The sequence below is a fragment of the Sciurus carolinensis genome, chromosome 12 (assembly GCF_902686445.1).
Source record: "Sciurus carolinensis chromosome 12, mSciCar1.2, whole genome shotgun sequence".
Taxonomy (NCBI): Eukaryota; Metazoa; Chordata; class Mammalia; order Rodentia; family Sciuridae; genus Sciurus; species Sciurus carolinensis.
Genome location: NC_062224.1, coordinates 77,322,004 through 77,335,091, shown reverse-complemented (window position 1 = coordinate 77,335,091; position 13,088 = coordinate 77,322,004). Strand labels below are relative to the sequence as shown.

Sequence of the window (13,088 nt, the reverse complement as noted above, 5' to 3'; positions counted from 1 at the left end):
AGAGCTACGCTGAAGGAATGTGGGGGAAGAAGAGATTGGAACCAGACCTCAGACCTTGAGCTGATGGATCAACACGTGAAAGGATTGGCTGAATCTGGTGGTCTAGGCTGAAGAGCAAGCCGCTCACAATTCGAATGCACGTGAGGGAAATCAGAGATGACTCATTCGTAGACACTAATTTTCTTAACGGCCTGGGCGACGGTCTCATCCTTCAGCCCAGCACCTTCCTGCACCTCCGCGGGCCCCTGCTGGCCCGCGCCGGGAGGACCACAACCTCTCCCCGCCCCCTCCCTGGCCCGCCCCCGGCCCCGGCCCCGCCCCCGGCCCGGCCCGGCCCGCCCCTCCTTCCTCGCTGCCTGTGCTCTGGGGCCCCAGCCCAGGGCTGAGAGCCTGTCAGCCCACGAGCTGCAGCGCGCCTGCACACGGGCGCCGACGGGGCGCCGACGGATCCCTGAGCTGAGCCGCACGAGAGTCCCAGCAGGTGGCCGCCCGGCACCCTCACGGCTGAAGCTGGGTGAGGACAGCGGCGAGCGCCTTTCGGCTCGCCTCAGTTACTTTGAAACCGAAAGCGTCGCTGCGACTTCAGCGAGGTGCGGGGCTGCGGGGCCCGCTGGCCTGGCCGCCCTCCGGGCTGGTGTCCGGCCGGGCCGGGCCGGGCTGGGCCAGAGGCGGGTGGGGTCCGGGTCCTGGCGCGGGAGGCCTGCGGGGCAAGGGGCCGAGTGGGTGCCGCGGTGTGGAGCGAGTTTTCTTAGCAGGGGGGTGTGGCGAGGACGGAGACTGGGGGGTCCCGAGCTGGGGAGTTGTTCCAGAGTGGCTGTGGGCTGGAGAAGTTTCAGGTGGGGGTGCTCTGGCAGGGGAGGACTTGCAGGCACACCCCAGCCTCTGCACTCCCTTAGCCGTCCCTCCACCCCTGCAAGACCCTCCATGCTCAGTTTCCCTCCAGAGTGAACCGTTAATAAATACTACCATGAATGGAAACATCTACCAGTTCCATTGCACAGCACCCCCTCCCCAGGTGAGTTCTAAGCGGTCTTGAAGCAAAAAGCAAGGTTCCCCGCGGTGAAATGTGTTGTTCGGGGGCACCCAGACAAATCGCGGAATCTGAGTTATCCGCACCAGGACGTGTCCCCACAACCCCGCAGCCCACTCGCCATTATGGCTTTGCAGGATTTGGGCAGTTGTGAGACCTCTCGGTGAAGATCTGGGCCAGGCTCTTGCTGCTGGTCGCTCGGGGCCGCTTAGGTCTACTTTCTTTCTCGGTTGTTCTGCACCCTCCAGTGGTTTCCATATTTGGCTATTTCAGATTTACTTTCGTGAGAACTCGGTTATCTCGCAGCAGTTGACAGGCAGGACTGCCGGAGGCATGTTGAGTTTAGTGAAATGAGGCGAGGCTCCCTGCCCGGGCTGCCCCCTGCAGCCCCACCCTCCACAGCCCTGGGCTCTGACCCACGTTCTGTGAGAAAGGAATCTAGTAAACCAGTTTAATGCACGAAATCTTTATTGGGCACAGGTGCTGTGTGAGAACTGGAATAGGACCAATGAATATGGTTCCTTTTCTCCAGAGGTACAGGCATTTTTAAAAAGGGGTTTGGAAGACAAAATGCAAATAAATCAGTTGAAATACTTCTGGGAATAAAATAGGTCTGAGAGAGAGATAATTTTAGACAGCAAAAGGCTGGGCTAACACCTCTCAGTGCCCAGCGTGGCTGCCTGCTCTGTTTTACACACACACACAAAGCGCAAGTTGGGGGCCTTAACATAATTGGTGGTTTGGATGAATACTCCCACCTCCAACTCCCTTCCATAGAAGAGAGACAGAAATTGTTGCAGGAAAGATGAATGTGAGATGGAAGTGGGAAATGCTTGGCCTTTATAAAGGATTTTTGTTCTTGTTACTCTAGGAATGGGTCAGCTCTCAGGGCCTGACTTATCTCTCACTAGGTAAAAGGCAGGAGGAAGCCTCCTGTCAGAGCCAGCATCTGGAGAGGGGAAGTGAATGGAGAAGGTAATGGGACTGGGGTCTGCGGTCGGTGGGGAAAAATAGCAGTGTTTTCATCAGGCAGCAAGCATCACCCAAGAACTCTTTGATGTGGATAATAGGGCAGTGGAATGAATATGGAAAAGAAGTGGGGGCACAGCCATGGGAAATACTAACTGTCGTGACTGGGGTGTTTCAGGGGAAATATTTGCAGAGTGGAGGAGCTAGATGCCTCTGAGTCATTCCCATTAGCTAGCAATGGGAAAGGTGCCTCAGCACTTGAACAAATAAACCTTCTATGATTATCTCTGCTTTCCTAGAGAGGACCATGAAGAAAGAATAATAATTTCTTGTAAAGCTCATTCCTTTCCAAAACATTTTCTCATTACTCTTGTCACTTTGTTCTTATTTTGTCCTCCATGACACCCTCATGAGTCAGGGAGCAGGATTATTCTCCACATCTCCCAGATGGTGAGTGGGAAGCACTAAGTATAAATAACACTCAAGTTCTGCTACTGGACCAAGCAGGGGGCTCTGAGGTCTGGTTCTGCTGCTCCAGGACCCTCATCCTGGTTTCTCACAGAGCCTCACATCTGCTCATCTCTTCATCTGAGGGGTCAGCAGGGGACCCAGATTCCCATAGTGCATGGATGGTCTGTTCCCCACAACATGGAGCAAGTTCTGTTGGAGACTTCCATAGTCACTGCCTGAACAGACACTTCACAGTCAGCTCTGCCAGCCAAGTGAACTCCGGGCAACACCTGTATCTGTTTTAGTGTGTATCCTGGAACCTGGTATAGAGTTTGCTGAATTGCACTGAATTCATTTGGGATGTGTCTCCCTTGGGCTGTAAGCTGAGGATATGTTTGGGGTAGGGCTTGGGAGAAAGATCTTGAGGTGCTAGTAAGACTTGCTTAGATCCAAGAATCAGAATAACACTGTGCAGTTTACAAATAGCCAATATCATCAGATTACCTCCTAATTACTCCCCTGAGAGAAGGAAAAGGCAGGTGCTATTCCTTCCACTGTACCTAGTTGCAGGCTGGGGCTTAGAAGTCATGTGAAAGTTTTCAGGGATGAGCAGAACCCAAGTTTTCTGATTCCAATTCCTGTGCTCTTCCCATGGAATCTTGACTAAAGGAATCCAGGATTCTGGGAACGAAGAGGATCAAAAATTGCCAGGTACCTTTGTCACTTGTGGGTGTCTTTAAGAATTCACAGACCAGGGGGGAAGGGGCAGTGGCAGAATCAATCTCTGAAGAATATTCTCTGTCCAGGTTGTTGCTCTCCTAGTGTTCCTCTGAGCAGAAGCTCTTGTCCCAGCAGAGCTCCAGCAGGAGGGTACTTGTGTATAGGAGATGCAGGGGGCACACTAGGACAGAAACCATCTCCAGGACTGGGGGCATCAGATGCTACTGCTGCCAGGCTTGGACCAATGTGAACTTGTTGCTTTGCTAAAAGAAAAAGCTTTATTTGAGAGACCCATATGGCCTCTGGCAGGTCATGTCTTGTGAGGAAGTGGAGTGGAAGACCAGGAGACGAAAGTGAATATACTCATTGGTCCAGACAGGCACATTTTGCATATCGGTATCTGCATGCAGGTGGTGGCACTTAGATGGTGCTATAGCAGAAGCAGTGTGCACCCTCATGGCTTGAACATGTGCAGTGTACATCTAACATGCAGTTCCTGTGGACCCAGTGTTAAATGGCTTAGCCCAGTGAGCATCCTGGGGTGTCCTGAGGGGTGTGCACGTGTGTGCTGATGTATCACTCACTTTCAGCAGATCCCTGTGCCTCATTTTCTGACGACATGGGCTCTGTCTTTTTCCCTCCTCACCAATTCACAACACCCCTGGAATTCCCCCACAGCCTTTTCTTCCCTCAAGGCGAAGGTGCTCTCCTTCCAACCAAGCCAAGAGCACCTTCTCCACCTACATTCCTGAGTCACTCCTCCCTCAGACAGGTTCCCCCTCCTCCACAGGCTCTGCCTTCTGTCTGCCTTTACTATTAAACAGAAAGACCCTGTGTTTCCCAGCCCCTCTTCTCTCTCCTTCACCAATTAGCTTCTGAAAAGAGTAGCCAGCACTTGCTCCCTCTGCCTCACTCAGCGCCCTGCACCTGTCCTACTGCTCAGATTGCCCTGTGAAGGCTCCCAGGACCTGGTAATCCTCTGTCGCCAGCCTCTGCTACAGCTGTCACCAGGCCCCCACACCATCCCCACTGGTGTTTCCCAACTTGACCTCGAGCTTCTAGTTCTCCTCCCTCCCTGCAAGTGCCAGTGTGGAGCCCAGCTTACATCTGAAGGTGGCCTTCTATTCCCCAGGTCCCTCTTCTTTGACATTCCCAAGGCTTAACCCCACCCTTTTAAGAAGAGATTGATTATTTCTCACCCAGCTCTATTCTTGGCCACTTTAACTTGTGATGTTTCAGTAGCTCTTAGATACTGGTCCTAAGCCACTTCTTCCTCTACACTCTCCCCAACTGTTGCAGAAGTTGATGCTGTCCCTAAGTCCCTTTTGTCCTGTCTTCCCAATCAGTCCTCATCTAGTCTATTCCCAGATCAAGGCTCTCCAGATTCTTTCTTGGATAGCCCTAATTATCCATTCGCTCCTTTCCTGCCCCAGGTCCATCTGTATTCTCTTTTCCACAATGTTGCAGAGGGGCTCCTTAATATATCACCTAGTCAACACTTAACTGCTTTCACTAGTGGCAGAGTGGAAATAGTGTGGTCTTCAGAATCTGGCACAGCAAGCTGCAGCTTTGAGGAAGAATAGTCCCTAGCAGGGAGCAAACACCAGGACCAGCAAAGCAAATAAAACAGATTTGGAAAGCAAAATGGAGGCTCTGGCTTAATCACCAGGATTAGAACAGTTACTTCAGCGGTATCCTAGTGTGAAGTGAGAATAGGTGGACTTGTTGTAAAGCCACCGGCCGGAGGCCTTTCCGTTCTCTCTTACTAAGGCAGATGACTTAGAACAGCCAGGCTGTGTTCTGAGCCCTGGATCCTGGAGGATGGAGGTAGGTAGGTGGGGTTAAGCTCAGCAGAAATCAGGAAGATCCCTCCCTGCCTTCACGCTGTTAGGACTCTGAGGGAGAGGCTGGGCATGAGATACAACCTAGGAAAACTTACCATGCCTCCCATTTTACCATAAAGCAAATGCTCAGATGCTAAGTAGATGCAGAATGAAAGAAGTTATCTAAAAGTTGGTTGAGTTTGATTGTGGGGTTGGAGAACTGTAGACAGAGTGGGTCTGTGAGGTCCTTCAGGAGGCCTCAGCTACTGACTGGATATGGGGAGGAGAAAAAGCATTAGCAGGAATGATTCCATTACTCTGGTGACTGCAGGAAAGTAGACAGTGAGTCTTCACTGAAAGGGAGCTCTGGAGAGAGAACAGCCCAGGAGTGTGGAAATTGGCTCACTTGTGCTGGCTTTGGAGTGCCTGCGAGGCAGTCCCAAGGAGACATGGGGTAGGCAGGAGCATGGATAGTCTAGAGGTTGAAGGACTGTCTGGGGTGGAGAGAGAGACAATTGGGAGTTGTTTGTTCATACATGGTCATAGAAGCCAGCTCAGTGTGGTTTCAGCGAAGTTAGAGGAAAAGCATTTTCAAGTGTGAGTGTTAGATGTGGAGTTAACTTTGTCACATGTTGCCTAGAGGTCAGATAAGAGGAAAACTGGAGATTGATCATTGTGTTCATGACCCAGAAGTCACTGGGGGCCTTGGTGAGCAGGCTAGAGTGTCTGTTAATTGGGTGGAAGAGAGACCCCCAGAGATGGAGTGTGAGGATGAGTCCAGAAGTTTGGCTGTGAGAGGAAAGAGAGCACAAGTTTTAGGGAAATCTGAGAGTGGGAATGTTTTGAGGGTTTTTTTGTTTGTTTGTTTGTTTGTTTTTTGAATCTTAGGAGACTGTGACTGATTGATGCTAAAGGGAAAGAGGCACCCCTCCTGGTAAAGCAGGTGGAAGTAGGTGAGACTCTACATCACAGGATCCTGGGAAGGGCGGGAGGCAGGAGTCCAGGGCAGGTGCAGACCAGCTGGGGAGATTGGCCTATCTCAGAGGTCACCTCTGCAACCACCCTGGGATGGAGAGAGCAGAGCAGAGGCCCCATATAGGGAGAAATGCAGATCTGGTGGCAGGAAGTGGAGGTCGTTCTGGTCTGATGACTTCTAGTTTTTTTCTGTGTTGTAGGAAGTGAAGTTTCCTGGTGAGACTGAAGGGAGTGGTCAAGGTTTGTGGAGAAGAGAAAACTTTGAAATAAACACTGAAAAATACAAATGAGCTTAGATTCAAAAACTGGCCTTGCACCTGTTGAAATGATCCCAAAAAGAACTCTGGCAAATGGCATTTTAGATCTAGCACCTGTGCAGTGCCTGGCACCTTAGTGAGGATCCCATAAATGTCCCTTGAACCGGATTGTTGTCTCCACCTGCATGCACCCTTTTCAGCATTTTTTCCTCCTTTCCAGGTAACTATTGCCCTTAGGCCAAAGCTCTCCCCTGTGGCACCTAGGTGAGTGAGGAGCGCTGCTCAAGCTTCATTCTAGACAGTGTAGACGCTCCTTCTCCTTACCCTTCTACCCCACCCCAAGTCAGCCATCAGTAGTCAGCCTTGCCCTCTCTAGTTGTAACTGGTAGAATTTGAGGACTTACAAACAGGTGGCATGACAAGTTTTTGGCACTGGGTAGCATGCTCAGTGGCAGAAAAGTTGCCCACTTTCTACAGAATACCTCTAAGACTCTCAGACTTCAGTCAGTATTTATTAAGCACCTGTCATGTGCACCATCGTAAGGTTTGGAACCTCAGAAAACAAATGAAACAATCCCTGCCCTCATGGAGCTTTTATTCTGCTAGAGGAAATCAGAGAGTAAAGAGGTAAACATAGAATATCAAATGGTAATAAGAGCTTTGAAAAAAATACAGCAGGGGATGGGAAAGCCAGGGACATTGGCTTTCCAGATAGGTTGGTTGGCAAAGGCCTCATTGGTGAGGTAGCATTTGAGCAGATGCCTGAAGCAAAGGAACAAACCCTTTGGGCATCAGAGTGAAGAATATTGCAGGCAATATATTGCAGGAATAGTAAGCAGAAGGCAATTGTGGTGTTAAGAAAAAGCAAGGTCAGTGTGATTGGAGTGAATGGACAAGGGGGAAAGTATTAAGAAATGAAGACAGAATGGAAGGCCACATCACAGTGGGCTCTGCCATCGGAGGACGCTGACTCCTATGTCAAGTGTGATGGTACCATTGGGGCAGAGGACTGACAGAGATGACTTCTGTTTTTTAAAGGGCCACTCTGACTGCTCAGTTGTGAATGGTCTGTAAAGGAGCAAGGTAGAATACAAGACCAGCTAAGAGATGAATACTACAACTAGTGGAAAGATGGTAGCACCACTTGACCAGCGGGGTTATGCTGAAAGCAAGAAGTATTTAGATCAGGGATGTGTTGGGATGGAAGAGCCAATAGGAGCTGGCCTTGTGAAATGGAGAGGGAGAGGGGGACCAAGGATGACTCCAAGTTTTGGACCCAAGCAACAGTGTGATTGGTAGTCCCATTTCACTGAGATGGACAAAAGCTATAAAGGGTGCAAGTTGGGTGGGGATTGGATTGTTAAGTCTGTGATGCCTATTAAATGTGTGGGAATGGACTAGGCTGTTAGAATGGGTCTGGAATTCAGTGGAGGGGTTCATATACATAGAAGTTGTGGCTTTGTCAACCACTGATGATATGTAAACTGGAATGAACTCAGCAAGAGAATGAGTGTAGTTAGAAAATAAGAGGAAGTCCAGCACTCACCTGGAGCTCCACGAGAAGGGGGCTTAGGACTGCCACAATGACTTGCACAGTTGTACCCATAGAGTTCAGCCAGCGAACTTGCTAAAATATTACCCTTTTCATTGCTGCTGAGAAATCCTGATGCTGAAGTGTATTAATTAATTAGGCTAAACTACTGTAACAAATAGACACACACCCCCAAAGTAGAAGTCTGCTCCTTTGGAATAAGAAGTTCAAGCCAGCAATATGCACTGGGGCAGATTTTTAGGCAGAGCATGCTGGGACCTGACCACGCTGAGAACTGCTGCTGTAGTTTGTACATAGACATGATCCCCACCAGTACTGAACAGCCCTTGGGAATGAGAGCTGTCCAGCGACCCACTCCACCCCCACTCATGATAGAATAAGGTATAGGCCTATTTGCATGCAATAGGCACTGAATAAATCTGGCTGGAATGGAAAGGTTTATATACATGGTTATTAAGTGCTTATTTTTGTGCCAGACACTGTGTGCTAGTAATTTATGTGCATTAACAAATTTAATTTTAACTACAAACCTTTGAGGCAAGTATGGTTACTGTCACATTTTATAGATGAGGACAAGGTGCCACAGTCAGAGAAGGGCAGAAATCCCAGCAGTCTGGCTCCAAAGCTGATCTCTAGCCCGTAGGCTCTACCATCTTTCAAGATCTTCCACTTGGTGTTGGTTGGCATGGTACTACATCTTCTCCCAGCCATGACACAAAGCAAAGAGCACTGGATTTGGGGTCAGAAAGTTTATACAGGTCGAGCATCCCTAATCCCAAAATTCAAAATTCTCCAAAATCTGACACTTTTCTAGTGCCAATGTGACACCACAAGTGGACAATTGCACACCATGAAACTTTGTTTCATGCACAGAAATATTAGGAACATTCTACTAATTACTTCCAGGCTATGTGTATGAGATGTATATGAAATAAAAATGAATTTTTGTGCTTAGACTTGGGTCCCATCCCCAAGGTATCTTGTTATGTATGTGCAGATGTTAAAAAAAAAAAAAAAATCCAGAATACAAAACACTTCTGATTCTGAGCATTTCGGATAAGGGATACTCAGCCTATATTTAAATTCCTCCTCCACCACTTATTACCTGTACGATTTGAGGCAAATTGTTTAACAACTTGGGGCACAGATACTAAATTGGAAATGGGAGAGTGAAAATATTGTCACAGGATTATGGAGGCCTGGGTGTCATGTTGTATGTAAAGACCAAGCTGGCAACTGCTAGTAGGTGTGAGGCATCGTCATCATCACCACCACCACCACCACCTTAAAAAACGAATTGGGGATCCCCTACAGTTACCTAAAAGAACTGCCAGAGGGATGGAGACCATAGCAAACCAGAATAGTTCATTGGTACATTTTTATATGTTGTTATTTCTGCATGAAATTTGATTTGATGAGTTTTGCTGTGTTTGTTTGTTTGTTTTTAAATGTGAAATTCTTGACTAACTTAAGTCCTTCCAGAGCTCCATGGTTAAATCAGGGAAGGAAAGAGCCAATTCCCAAATTCTGCCTGTTTCTCTTGGGTCTCCTTTCTGGGTTCTCCCTCTTCTATGTTATCAAACCATGAGTCTTAACAGCCAAAGTCAGGCATTGTCCCAAGGGACTGCATTCTTGGAGTCAGACCTTACTACGACAGGCTGTGTGTGGGCTAGACATCTGGGGTAGGCCTGGGAATGGACCTCAGGAAGGCTCTTCCCCTGAGGCTGGGTTGAGAGGGCCCCCTCTGGTCCTGTCTGCTTCCTCCTTGATCCTGGGCCAGAACTGGCCTCACTACCAGTTAGGAGGGGGTTGCCCTACCTTCCACAAAATATTACCTTGTGCTCCAGCCACAAACTCCCAGCTCTGGCTATAGACAATTGTCAATATGTCACATGTCTATGGCCAGACTTGGAGATATATATCTATCTCCATAGCTGGACAAAGGCAGCTATGGGTGAGCATTTATGGGAAGGTGGGTCACAGCTAGAATGATATTGACCTTTGGTGGCTAAGCATCACCAAGTGGTCAAACCACCCCTTATCCACAGGAGATAAGTTCCAAGACCCCCAGTGAATGCCTGAAACCTCAGATGATACCATGGCCTATGTATACTAGTTTTTTTTTTTTTTTCCTGTACATACATACCTACAGTAGGGTTTAATTTATAAATTAGTCCTAGTAAGAGATTAGCAACAGTAACTAATAAGAATAGAATCATTAAAACAATATGCTACCATAAAATTGCCAGCATCACTCTTCTTGTGCTTTGGGGCCAGTATTAAGTAAAATAATGTTTATATGAATATAGCACTACAAACTGGAACAGTTGGTCTGATAGCCAGGGTGGCTAACAAGAGGGTATGCTGGGCAAAGAGAGGGTTCACATCTCAGGCAGCAAGGAGTGGGATGGTATGAGATTTCATCATGCTATTCAAAATGGTGTGCAATTCCAAACTTATTAATAGTTTATTTCTGGAATTTTTATTAGTATTTTTCAGACCTTGGTTCATCACAGGTAAATGAAATTAAGAGAACAAAACAGAGGGTAAGGGAGGCTACTGTGCTCATTAGCATATGTGTTCTGGAGCCTGTGTGGAGGGGTCTCAGGTCCCTCTCCTTCCTTCAGAGCTCCCTCCTTAGGCCGTGGAGGATTGAGCTATGCTTAGTCCTTGCTTCCACCCTAAATCTAAAGTGTTGTTTATTTGGCTGCGTATCCAAGTTCCTATGTCCACAGGACCATTGGAATCTCATTCAGTTTCCTACTATGTGCTCTGTGTGCCTGTCTATGTGACAAATAGGTAACTAGGAAGGGAGAATGGAAGAAAAAAATTGGGTCTGAAATGATAGCCCCGTAACTCCTCATTCAGAACTACAGTCCTGCTGGGGAGGAGGGATCCTTTTTAATAAGAAGGGGAATCTGTGGCAAGAACCAAGGGTAGAGGGCTGACCCAACCCGGGGAGCCCCACGGAGAGTAAGGTACCAAGGAGGAGCCTCCTAGCGGTGTGGTCAGGGCTGGGAAGAAAACCAAAAGTACAGTGTCCCCAGGGCCAACAGATCAGGGGGTTTTAAGAAGGAAGTGCCAAATGCCACATAAAGGGCAGGCAGACAGCAATTTAGAAGAGACTGATTGGCACATCCAATTATGTGATTACAGTTTAGATCATCAAACTAATATAATGTGCTTTTCCACACTAGGGCCATTACGTACACCCCTCACCCTCGTGATTCAGGCCCCCTCAGCTTATTCAAGAGTACAGATGGGCTCAGGAGGGTAGGGAACACCACAGGAAGGTGCTGGTGAGATCCAATGAGGGACACTGGTCTGTGGCCACTATCTGGATCAGGCACCGCCCTGGAGCCAGGAGTGGGAAGATGTTTGGCTGGGGTATTACTGGACTTTAAGATGGTGAGTGCACTGGGCTCCAGAGAATGAGGATTCTCAACTTATCAAACTGCATTTCTGTTTCTTCCTCCGTGTCTACAGGTGGTAGAAATTTCAGCAAAGGAATGATTTGCACATAGTGGTCGCTGAATGAATGTAACCATGAATTCAAAATAATCATTGGGTGAAAAGTGAGCAGGAAAATGTGTTTGGAGGATAAAATAGAGAAATGAGAAAAATGACAACAGAGAGATAGTTCTAGGTAGAAGGAAAGCAGTCAGCTTAGTTAACAGTGCAAGATGAGGGGGAGCAGTCCTGGTATGTGTTTGGAGTCAGCTGTGGGTGACTAATGAAAAAGCTCATGATGTGTACCTGGAAAAAACATGGAAATACATAGAGCTTGGTGAATAGATACAAATGTCAGCCAGTAATGTGGGGTGCCAGCCAGCCAAAAGGTTACAGTTATGACCTTGAGCCTTAAAAGAAGTGCCAACTGGGAGCGGGGAGACAAACGGGGAGCAGTGGGTGGGCTGACAGGACTTGACTGTGGTCAGACCACGTCTACCCATCACATTTCCTTGTGGGCCTGGACAAGGGGCTAGGGATGCAGAAAAAGCTATGTCCATTCCCAGCAAACAGGCGGGTGAGGAGACAAAGCATAAAAAGAACAAGGGAAGACAGTGGGCTTGTTTGTCTTCGGAGAGACTTCTCGCTCAAACAGGTCTTCAGGAAGAGGGATTAGGCTTTGTCCTAGGGTTCCTCACCTTTCCGATCTCATTGGACAGCAGCACCTCTGTCCAGGTGTGAAAGCCCAAATCCTGAGAGTTAGCCTCAGTTCTGTCTGAACTTTCCAGTCTCACATTCAATCTCCTGTGAAAACATCCTGAATCTCCCCATCTCCCTACCCTTCCCAGGCCCACGCCATCTCCTTCACCTGGATGGCGTTCAGTCTTCTAACTTCCCCTGCTGTCCCTGACCTGTCACATTCTCCATTTAGCATTTAGAATGGTCTTCAGATTCCAGAGCAGATACTACCAGTGGCTGCCTAAGATGCTCCTGCAACTTCCTGTTGCTCTCTTCTTAGAATAAGCCAAAACTCCTTCCCTGGTGCACCTGTCCCTGTGGGTGCTGGCTCTTGCCTTCTCCTACTGCTCTTCCTCTCCTCCAGGACACGTAGGCAGCCCTGCCTCCCTTCTGTTTCTCAGACATGGCCAGTCCTTGCCCAGCACTGACTTTGCCCTCCCTGCCCCTCCCCCCACCCTTCACACCTGCTGCTCAGGTATCACTTCCTCCACAAGGTTTTCAGTCTAAAGCGGATCCTTCCAGCTCAATGTCTTGTTTTTTTTTTTTTTTTCAAAGACCTTAGCACGCCCTGTGATCGCCACCTTTGTTTGTTTACCCTTTGTTGCTTCCATTAGGTTGTAAAGGGCCCAAGAGTTGCCATGGACCATCTGTCTTGTTCCTGAGCCCTGGCAATGTCAGGCAGTCAGGTTATCCTCAGAGGGTGTGATGATGATGCAGACTTGGGGGAAGATGCTTATTAATTTTAATAGTGTCAGAGTGCTTTGTGTGGCACCATTACAAGTCTTAATGCCTAGGGGGCTCCTACAAACTTTTTCTTTAAGGAGCTAGATGGTAACTATTTTAGGATTCATGGGCTCTATGGTCTGTGTTGCAGCTTCTTAGCCCTGCTGTGGTAGCACACAGGCAACCACAGGCAATATCTAAACAAATGAATGTACCCGTGTGCCAATAAAACTTCGCTTACAAAAACGAGTAGCCTCTCTGTGCACTCCTGTGATCTCAGCCACCCAGGAGGGTCAGGCAGGAGAATCCCAAGTTCAGAGCCAACCTCAGCAAATTAGTCAGGTCCTAAACAACTTGGTGAGATCCTGTCTCAAAATAAAATATTTTAGAAAGGGCTGGGA

The 13,088-nt window shown here is 48.3% G+C and overlaps 1 protein-coding gene across 2 annotated transcripts in view; it reads left to right on the top strand.

Annotated features, from left to right (window-relative positions):
* Positions 1-383: 383 nt before the first annotated feature.
* Traf5 (TNF receptor associated factor 5) overlaps positions 384-13,088 on the top strand; it is a 48,456-nt gene continuing 35,751 nt past the window's right edge. The window contains exon 1 of one of the 2 annotated variants that reach the window (XM_047519750.1): positions 384-514. The gene's annotated coding sequence lies outside the window, so the exon portion shown is untranslated. Of the gene's footprint in view, positions 591-13,088 lie in introns of both variants that reach the window. The other variant, XM_047519749.1, reaches the window with a different exon arrangement.